We start from the raw sequence: 11376 nt of genomic DNA on the forward strand, positions 1-11376 counted from the left end.
TTGAAGAGAATTCATTTCTTCATCACACGTAACAATATGGTGTAGAAATGGTTTGCCTTTATGTCGTGACAGCAAAGAAAGGCAAGCTTTGAGATGATTTCTTTTCTGACGCTCATTTAATTCATGTGGAACCCATCTATCCAGCTTCTTTACCTTGCCCATTTGTTTCAAATGGTCGAATATTGTTGGAATAGTAACATCAAACCTTGCTGTTAATTCACATGTAGGTTGAGATGAATTTGCTTCCACTACAGTTTTCAGCTCATCATTATCCACCTTGGTCTCAGGTCACCCACGTGGCTCGTTTTCAAGATTGAAATCACCAGAATGGAACTTCTCAAACCATTGACATACTGTGCGTTCATTAGCCACATCCTTCCCAAAGACTTTGTTGGTATTTCAAGCTATCTATGCTGCACTGGTTCCACGCTGGAACTCATATTCGAAAATAACACGAATTTTGGACTCATCCATGGTTTCACAAAAATTGCTCTAAAAAAACATTTGAAAGATGATCACAAGCCAAACCATGCATTTGAAAGACGGAGGATTCACCCTCACAATAAAAATAAAACAAGAAGTGCCGAAGTGAAATGTCAAAGACAGCAACTGTCAAACTTAGTACTTAAGGAAATCGGACATTTCAAACTTAATAACCTAAATATTTCCAAAGCTATGAAACATGTAGAATATAAATTACTTCAGAACTATTTTATGTGATTCAAAACCAGGATTTGGTTTCTTACCCTGCAAATTTATTCCCAATAGAGTTTCAACTCCTCTTTTACCCCTGGGATGTGCTACTTGAAAGCACAACCTCCAGCCCCCAAAATGAAAGGAGTCACTCATTGTCTTTGCAAAGCTTAAGACTACACATGGAGAGCTGATGACCTGATTCAAAATATTTGTATCTAAAGTGTGGGTAAAAGAAATGCAAAGAACAAGTATTAATAGTATAGGTATTCCCATTATAATTTATATTGGAAGACATTAATTTCAACCTCCATTCTGAAGTCCCTGTGTGCCTTGTATTAATAACTTTGTGTAGATCCCCTTATACAAAAAGCCAAATTATTAATAATAATTTTAAAAATAGCCAGATGATTAACCCAACATATACTTATGTAAACTACCCGGACAATCATCATATTTCTACTCCTTTTATTGTTGTTGCGGTGGTGGTAGGAGAGGTAACTTTTATGATATGGTCTGGTGATAATATAGGAAAGAGAAAATTATGGAATGAAGATAACAGGTTTTCCCAGTTGGTGTAAACTCCTAAGTAATTTCTGTTAAAAGCCACCACTTGGGTCGCAATTACTAATGCAGTCACGAACTGTGAGGACTTGATCTTAAAATCAGGCTCAGATAACTCTTTGCAGATAGTTTTACTTGTGCTCTCTATAAGGACCCCTAATTGTCTTTATGCTTCATTGATAATTTTGTACTTCTTTGGAATAAATTGGCTGAAAATGTGAAGGTTATTAGTGAAAACATATGCCCTCTAAATAAAAAGCATCACTACCAACAAATGACTGACCTACATTCACAAAATGACTAAATTACTGTGATTAAATCTGAGGCAATTTAATCATTTTGTTACAATAGGAAATTGAGCTTCATCCCCATGTTTATGTAGCGGGACTAGCTGCTCATTTTAGCTTTTGGCTCAGTTTTACTCTCCAAAATTAGCAGTGTTTGTTGTTTTAGAATAAGAAATAAGAGAGAGATGCACGGCTGAGTTAAAACAACACTTTCTTCATTCAAAGCAAAGTTTGATTCGGCCAGATGTGTACATCCCAAACTATGAAAGCAGATCGTCCCACAAACCAACACTGATATAATGTGGCAGTTTCCACGTTTGGAATATTTTATTTGGGGATGTTGGAATCATTTGGTTTCTTCAAGTAAGCGTTGGGTCACTCTATAACTTTTTTTTAGAGGCACAGTAAAATGAACCCACCTCTGGATGCTAAAGTAGGATTTCTCTCGCAAAACCTTCTCCTTGGTCCGTGTTCCATTTCATTTATATATAGTGAATGTCCAATAAGCTCTGACTGCTGCCGCTTTCCTTCTTAACATTTCCAGTCTCTCAACATTAGTTCAGCGGGAATCAGAGTCATTTACTTTTCAGCCTGCAGTGCCCCTGGTGCCAGACCAGCTGGAGAGGGTGACACGGCTGAGAAGCCTGCTAATCTCAATGGCCCTTGGGTCTTTCCTCTAAAAGACACAGCAAGCAAACATGCCAAGTGCTATATATAAAAAGGTGGGATGTCATTCCCCCGCAAAAGCACTCATGGGGGTGTGGGTCCACCACCACGATTTTTGAGATCATGTACGAGTTGGAAAAACACCAGTGGCAAGAACAGTTGCCACTCCGAATCACGGTTCCTTTTTTACAGTCAGCACTGTGGGAGAAGGGTTAAGAAAGCTTCTAATTCTTCTCTGCAAATGTGTGCAGACAGAGGTCTAAGATGAAACAAGACAAAACGTGTCATCTTAATTACTAACTACAGAGACAGGCAAGTTCAGGAATAGGAAAAAGTCACTTTGGAAAAGACTGAGGACGAGCTCTCTTTCCAAAAACTGTGACAAAAGTGAATTATCTTCTTGATGATAAATGCAATCTTTAATTGGGCAAGGTAAATAGAAATCCTGTACTTGATCTGATAAAACCAAATGTGCTCTGAAAATCTCTGGATACCACTGATCTTTAGAAGTGTCATCTTTTTTTTTTTTTTAATGGTTTTTTCCTATGAAATTAGGCAATTTTCGTTTTTTAAAAAGTGTGCAAAAGAATAGCTATGTTCTTAAATATTAATTGAATAGCTGTTGTAGTAGCTTAATTATTCTAGGAGCTGCACCAAATCTTGTTTCAAATAAAACAAAAAACAGATAAATTCTGACTTCTTCACCCAATAAAACATGTAAATATTTTAGTGTTAATACTACCAGTCTTTTCTCTAAAAATCACTTGTAATACAATTTAAAGATTTTCATCTATTATAGTAAAAAAAGTATGAGTTTCTATATTCTTGCCTTCCTGGTATATTCATAAATTATCAAAAATGAAACATTTTAAGTGAATTTAAAATAAAAATATCATAGTTGCAAGAATCATAAATTAAATTTGGTTTGAGATTATAAACCTTAAAGGGCTAATATTAACTTTACAAAATATTTATTTTTAAAAATTCTCATGAAAAGATGTCATTAACAAAAAAAATTTAATAATTCAAAATTTTGTTTAATTAAAAGGAATTTTCCTTTTTTGGAAAATTAATGATCATACCCAGAATTTTTGACTATATGGATAAAAAAAGCATGTTAAATTTTACCTTTACTAGATCTAGTTGAAAATTTTCACTAGTATTTTGTAATCATTAAACTATTATTTTCTTATAATTAGATGTGATATTATAGCACAGAATTAGCAACTTCAAAGACCATTTCTGTTTCAACTGGAAATAATATAATTTTGATTTTAATAAGATTTGAAAAATATTTTATAATTAATTTTTTTACTGTGCCTTTGTGCTTATTTATACAGAGTAGAATTTCTAAGGAGGACTATAATGTTAATTAAACTACTAGTTCAGTTGCTTGAAATAGTCAATATAGTTTTAAGAAAGAAAAAGCTACGATAACTTGAGGTTTTAAACCCTAAAATGGTTGAAGCATTCTTTTTCTCTTGAATGAATATATTGTTAAAATTTAGAATCTTTGTATTAGTAAAGATATGATTCATTGCCAAGATACAAATGCTGGAAGCCAACATGGGGGGCGGCAGAGGGAGAGGTTGAGGACTGAAGGAGCTGTTTTCGTTTCTTTTTATTACTTGTGAAATGCTGTTCACCTTTAGTAGCCATCACTCTAGGTCTTAAATAGTTTGGCCCAACAGCATTTGAAACCCTATAACCTCAATTTTTAAATAGTGTGGTTTTCTGGCCTGGTTGGGCTGTGACATTATTTCCTCTGCCTTCCGAGTTAAGAAAATTACTTTTAGGAGGTCATAGTAAAGGCAGGATGATTACATAATTGGAAGAAGCATGTTCCATTTTTCAGGAACCAGACAGTATTATTGGGGTGTGCGTTTATGTGTTTTCTTTCTTCTCCCACCATTTACACAAGCGCCCTGTGTTCCTTTTGGATACAGACAAGACTTCTCAGCACCCATTTCGCCTCCAATTTAATGAAGTTGTTAAAGTAGCAAGACTGACAGGTTAATTATCCTTTATAAAAGGGGGACAAATTGAACTGTGTCTTTCCATCATTTTTTGATATATCAAGAAGCTCCGGAGGTGCCCAGATGTGGCTCTGGTGAATAGAACAGCTAATCCACTCTGCAATTCTTCACTGACCCTGCTCTCCCCACCAGGGACTCACTATATTGCAGTTGGTTTTTGTTTCACATTCAACAGATTCCACTTTATTATAAATTCAGAAGGATTTTTTTCTCCCTCTCTCCATATGTTGGCTGACAGCTCCCCTGAAATAACTGATGGCTAAATTTAAACTCTGATGAAAATTAACCCAAGTGTTAAATGCAAACAGGAGCTGCTTGGAAGAGAAAAGAGTTATCATGGTAGATGCCAAACAGTGGAAAATGTGTGTAAATTAATGGAGCCTCGCTGATGACAAGCCGTCAGGCAGTTTGATGGCTCTCGCTAGCGCTTTAGTCCCACTGAAGTTGGCCAGAGGGCAGAATGGACAAGTCCTGCTTTTCAAAAAGACCGCGGGAAGCTTGACAGTAACGCTAACTAGATCATCGAAAGTTCATGGTCAAATAAGAGATTTTTTTTTTTTTTTTTTTTTTTTTTTTGCAGAGCTTTGCACTAAACAGAGTTTGTAGACAGCAGAGCCATGAATGAGATATCAAATTGCAAGTGCAGCAAAATGATCAAAAGAAGGGAAGGAAACCAGTGAGAAATGATTTAAAGAACAAACTGACAAATTGGTCACTGATTTTAAAGTTAATATTGAGAAACTGGTTTTGTTAAAAATAATAAGCATTTGACTTGAAACATTTTCTACTTAGACAGTAATGTTTTGCTCACCCTAGGCATTTTTCACAGAAATTACATTTGCACTTCTCAATTTTTTCAGATTAAAATATGTAATTTTAGTGAAGCTCGTTGAAAGGAAATGGAAATCTAACCAATTATAATTCTGTTTCCTATTGTGATGTATATGTGACATTCGTAAGAATCTAAGGGAAAAATTCAATCATTCATCCATTTTTCTCCATGAATAAGGCAGTATTTTGCTTCTCTAAAAATATAACATTAATAATGTGCTATTGTGACTTAACATTAGTAGGATATAATGGATAGAGCATTGAATCATGAAACAGCAAAACTGCTTCCTGTCTGGGCTCAATCTCTTAAGAGTCCCATGACCTTGAACAAGTGAGTGAGCATCAGTTTACTCATTTGTAAGATGGGAGTAACAGCAATAAGACCAAATGGGATTCTGAAGGTGAAAACTAACTTTTTACTAAATGAGCTGAAGGAAACTTGCAACAACCAAAGGCAAACTTCTGGCCACAAAAGGGGGATCCTGAGCATGGGACAGTAGAAAGAATGTGTGATACAGAGTCACAAAAGTTGTGTCAAGTTGAGGTTCTGCTGCCAATGTGCTGCATGTCCTTGGTCAATAACAAAACGGGTTATTCATTTCCCTCCAAGATTACTGTGAGCATTGAGTGTGATAATGTACATGAATATACCTTCTTTGTAAGCTGTAATGCTGTATCCAGCTAGTAGTTCTTACTGTGTGGCTTCTCCTTCCTTCATCTGTCTAAATCCTGCCCATCAAATGAAGGTAGACCTCAAAGCCCACCTTTCTCACCTCCCAGTGCTCCAACCTTTTTTATTTGGTGTGCTTGGCTTCAGCAGGGCTCAGCAGCCTGGGAATAGAAGTAGAGAATTTAAAAGATTGAGGTTTTGAAGGGTCAGCACATCAGAAAGACAATGAAGTGTGGTAAGTAGAAATTTAAGTCCCCAAAGCTGGTATGTGACAAGGTATATATTTTTTCCTATGACTAAATTCAACTGGCATCTTGATGCCCTCCCCTATTCCTTTTTCATGGCAGGAAACTTACTCCGATCATTTCAGGTAAACTTAGTTAAATTTTCTCATCGATCAGTCATGTTAGCTCCAAATTCAGACAAATTCAGGGTTCTTTGGTCCTCATTTCTCCTGCTCCCAGGATTTCATAGTGTCATGGCAGCCCTCCAGTGGGAGTCTGCTCACCTGTTGGGATCTTCACACCAAGATTGTACTCCACTGGGATGTAACCATGAACAGCTGTTTTCCATGTATGTCATCTGCATGTGACTTCTGTTGAGAGACAATGACTGATCTCCACTGGCTGGTCCATGCTATTTCTTCTTTTACAGCTTCTCCTTACACTGGTTGCAAATGTCTCTACGGGTCTACCAGTTAACTCACCTAACTTTTCACAGCTCCTTCTGGGGCTGGTGGGGCATAGGGAATATTAAATTCTCTTTTTGCTATTCGGGGGCTGCTGGAGAATTCCCTCTCCCTATTAACCCTTCACTCACCACTATTCTTTTGCCCAAAGACGTTCTGGTTGCACGACACCTCTGCAAGCCGTGCTCCCTCCCAGGACTCCAGATGGAAATTGGGCACTTCAGATTCCCAAATACTTGAGACAGGGTGGTTGTTACCACTCCCAGGACATGCTCACATCTCATGCTTTCTCCTTTCCCACACTCCTTTCTGTTCTTCAGCTGGAATTTTGTGTGTGTGTGTTTGCGGAGGGCAGGGCGGGGGGCGAGGGTGTCAGTGAGAAAAAAAAATTCTGAGTCATCATATAGATTTTCAGTCTTTCTTATCTGATACCTGGATTGAAAGCTTTTGAACAAAAAAAGAAAAGAATTTGGTGTCTTCATCCATGACAGCTTTTTAATGCAATGGTGACCACTTGTCTGGCAACTGAGGGGAGGAGGTCACAGGTAAGCACATCAATTAAATACTTTACATACAGATTGAAGTTTTGGTGTTTCTGTGCATGCTGTCGACAAGGGGGCAAGGCCATAGGTGAGCTGGTGGTTGAACGAAGGAAAATAAGAACTAGAAAGATGGAAGGTCGTGTTGAGAGAGTGGTGAATTTGAGTTGATATTTCTAAGGTGGAATAGTTCTGAGTATTTCTAGGCAAAATAGGTTCCTGAAATGGAGGTCATGGAATTGAGGAGATCAATAAATATGAATTTAGAAAGCTGGTAATCTTCTGGATTTTGAGCTTGTCTTACTCAACACTGAATCTTATGGCACCACTTATATTCACCATATATTTTCAAAACTTGTTGTTTCTTGTGCAGTTTCATGTAAGTTAGGGAGCTAGAGTCCTGTTCCTTGGCGTCAGGAACCATGCTGCTTCTTGTCTTCCAGAGAACAGAATAAAAAAATTATATATATGTATATCTTGCCACATAATGGAAAAATAGTGCATTCCACAAATATTGCATTCCTAGTTGCAACAGGCAACATTGTATTTGGATAATCCACTCATTTGAAGTATTTATTTCCCTCCCGTGTAACAAATTTAGAAGGTTCACTCTACTACCATCCAGGTTTTGCTACCTTGGGTTTCTAAAATACCTTACTCTCAATACAGCTGAAATGTATTCATAAGTTTGTCATTGCTTTAATCAAATACTGGAAAAGTAGTTATGTAATATATTCTAGAACTTGAGAAAAGTATTTCAAATTAATGACTTTGTTGGATGATAGATATGTCCATTTCTCAGTTAAAATGGAATTAGAAAAATTAAAAGTTGATTAAAGAAAAAAAAACCCATCATTAGCCATTTAGCCATGTGGTTATCTACCTGTCAGGAAAAACTATATAATCTTTTGTACAAAGCAAGATTTCTATTTTATAAATGTGAAGTATTTGTGATCGCCTATTGTATCCTATAATTGTTTACAAACAATTTTGCAGGATCTAATCACCTACCCATACCGGGAGAGTTATAAAGCAACTTGTTTTTTAGAAATGTTATGAATTGCCGTATGGGCAATCCTGAAACATATATACAATCTTTCACTCAGGTGCTCTCAAAACAAGACACTCTTGATTATGCCAGGGGCATTTCCTTATTCTGCAAAATGGTCAGAAATGCATGGGTTTATTTTCTTAAAGTGTTTCCCTTCACCTCGGAGCCGTGCCCTGGATTAAAAAAGCCAAATATTCCAACATTCAATGTGTTCTCCAACCAAGGAGGATTCGAAGGCCCGTGGGGCGGGAGGGTGCGGGAACTCCGCCGGGCGACTGCCGAAGCCAGGCAGGGTCCGGGCCAGGTGCCGGGGAGGCCCCCTGAGCCGGCGAGAGTGATGGAAAGCTGTTGACATCTGCTGGCCCTGCCAGTGGCCTCTGCCAAGAGAACAGGGAGGGGTTTTCGTCCTTTGCGGACCCATCTCCACATCACAGCGAGCACTAATTGGTCCTCTCGCTGACTGTCGCGGCGGGGAGGCCGGAGATTGGCACAGCGACTGTGCCGCCCTCGGGGCAGAGCGCACCCGGCCCGGGTCCTGCAGACCGCGGGCGCACGGAGGGGCCGCGGGGCGCGCTCCAGGGCTCCAGTGCACCGTGCACCGGGCGGCAAGAGGAATAGGCCCCTCTATGAGGCTGTGCTGGCTGGCAGCCTTCTACTTTTAAAACCACAGCAATGATGTATTGGGAAATGTGGAAAGGGAACCTTTAAAAAAGAAATCAGGTCCCCTACATTTTTTTTTTTTTTTGGTAAAGATTTTTATTTTTTGGTGTTTAGAGAAGCATGTTCTCTCTGTGTCCGAACTTCAAACTTGGTGACTTCCCTCCTCTCAGGAACCTCACAAATCCCTTTATCTGCTTACTGCGTGCAATATAAACGTCTAGTCCATGTATATATTTCAGTTCTTCATGTGGCCTCTATGAACTGAGTGACATAAAAATGTAAGCTCTCCTGTCCATCTTACATGAGATTCAGGATCTCACATGTATTTCCATCCCCTTCTGATGAGGACTAAGTGGAAGTCATGTGCTTATATGACTATTATGAGTCATGAGAGCCTATAGGCTGGCTGGTAAAAGTACTTCTTAAGGCTACCACTGGCCTGTGAATTCTGAGCTCTTTTTTGTCTCAAGTGTGTGAGCATTTTCTGATGACCTTGATCATGCAAACATCCTTCTGCCTTTCCCCTTGTGCACTTAAATGCACACTCTCTCTCTCACACACACACACATGTATATATGTATGTACCATCCAGGGCCACAAATACGAGGAAATTGAAACATCCTGATCAGTCACAGTATTGTCTTTTCCTAGAGGATCCATCCCATTCCTTTAATTAATAAAATGATAGTTGAATAAAGCATGATGTAATCACATAGTGGAATACTATGCAACTGTTTTAAAAGATTTATTAGTCTCATATTTATTCATGTAAATAAAAGTTCCTGATATATTGGTAAGTGATTTTTAAGGACAGAATATAGAATGCTCTGGTTTTGTAACAAAACATTTTTAAAGATCGTATTATATGATTATATGTATTTTTGTATAGGAAAAGAAATCTGGAAAAAAATCCCCCATGAATATGGGTTACTTTGTCCCAGGCTATATTAGTTTCCAAGGTTGTCCTGGCTTATGCCTGCTGTCCTCATGGGGTACTTATATATGGCACTTTCTTTTGCTCTCAGCAGTGTCCCAGTTAGAACAATAAACTACATAGTTGCTGTAGTTACCTGTTCATATTTATAAAGTCTGCCCACCTATCTGATGTGCATGTGTATCTCCGCGAGGATCATGTCTAATTCATTTTGGAAAATGCTCAGCATGAGAAAATATGTTAGTTAATACACAATCTGGCACCAAAATGTAACTGAATAGTCACACCTGATCCCAGTGTCATGTGATTTCTCACGCCCAGCTATGCCAAAGTATCCCCTTTGCCTAGAATATTAATTCTTCTTCAGTCCATGGGTCCAAATTAATCCCATCTTTTTCAGATTCTTTCTCCTCTTGAAGTATTGTATTTCTGAATCATCTCAAGATAACTCTCTAGCACTTCACCGGAGCTTCTATGTCCTGTTAGCTTTCCACGAAGCCCTTTGAAGATCTGCCCCTGTCTCCATTCTTCCATGATTTCGGGGTCAGTCTCTGTTCTCACTTCCTGCTCCCTGCTTACAACCTGTGTCACAGCTGCACCCAACTCTCTGCAGCGCTCTTAAAGCAGCAGGTTGTGTTAATGCCAGTGTACTGCTGAACGGGCTATTTCTGCCTGCTCCCGAGAAGAAGATATTCCCCTCTTCTTAATCTGAACAACTCCTATTTTCCTTCAAATTCAACTCTGGCATCATGCCTCCAGGAAACCACTTCTGGACCCCACTTTGAGATGCCCCTTCCCTGTACCCCACAGCACCCTGCAAACCTTCCCTCGTGGTGGGAATGGTTCTGTAATTACACAATTCTTCTCGGTCTTACCTCTAGACTTTGTGTCCAGTGAGGACCGTACTATAGGTTCAAGTCTTTAATTTTGTGTGTTTATCTCTTGGGCCTAGGGCGGTGCCTCACACATACATGCTAGAGTGTTTTTTGGTTCACTTCCTTTTCTACTTGATGGGCTGTGTCTCCACAGCCAGCTCTGTGGGGAAGAATGCTGTTTGATTCATTGTCATACATGGTGCCTGGAGTGGCCCCTGCAAATATCAGGTTTTCAACAGATATATTTTGAATATGTTATTAAACGATATGATTTTAAAATAAAAAAAAACTCACTTTGTGTTATATTCATGAGCATACCTTTACTTTCTCCATTCCTGGAAGTTGTTTCAGGAAGAACTTGACTTCTGTGTCCGAATCAGTTTTGTAGACCTCACAGTGCCTAGAACTGTGTCTTGCATGCAATGGTAGTCAACATATAATAGTTGGAAAAAATGATCTGAGTATAAGTCCTGGCTCTACTAGTTACTAGTTGTATGACTTTTGGAAAAGGGGTCAAGTGCACCCAATCTTTGACCTCTGCACAGTTGTATGAGGATGCACCTTGGGTCCAGGAATATTTCTTTACAGAGAGAGAGAGTCCTTACAGGCTGTGTTGGGTGTATCTCTTTATTTGGAAATACCTTTTCCTGTTCAGGACTCCATGTGTACTTCTGTGTTCTGCATAAGTGTGTGTGTCTTGTGGCACCTGGTCAACTCCACTGCTATACCTGTTCTTGGCAGAGAAAGGAACAGGGTCCTTTGCCTGCAGCATGGGAGAGGGATGTCAGACCACTGGCTCTGGGGACGGATGCTCATATTGAAGCTAATCTCAGCCTCTCTCTTCTCTGTGGGATAAGGCATTTTTTTCATCAGTGGCTGGGT

Source organism: Eulemur rufifrons, chromosome 27 (assembly GCF_041146395.1).
Source record: "Eulemur rufifrons isolate Redbay chromosome 27, OSU_ERuf_1, whole genome shotgun sequence".
NCBI lineage: Eukaryota > Metazoa > Chordata > Mammalia > Primates > Lemuridae > Eulemur > Eulemur rufifrons.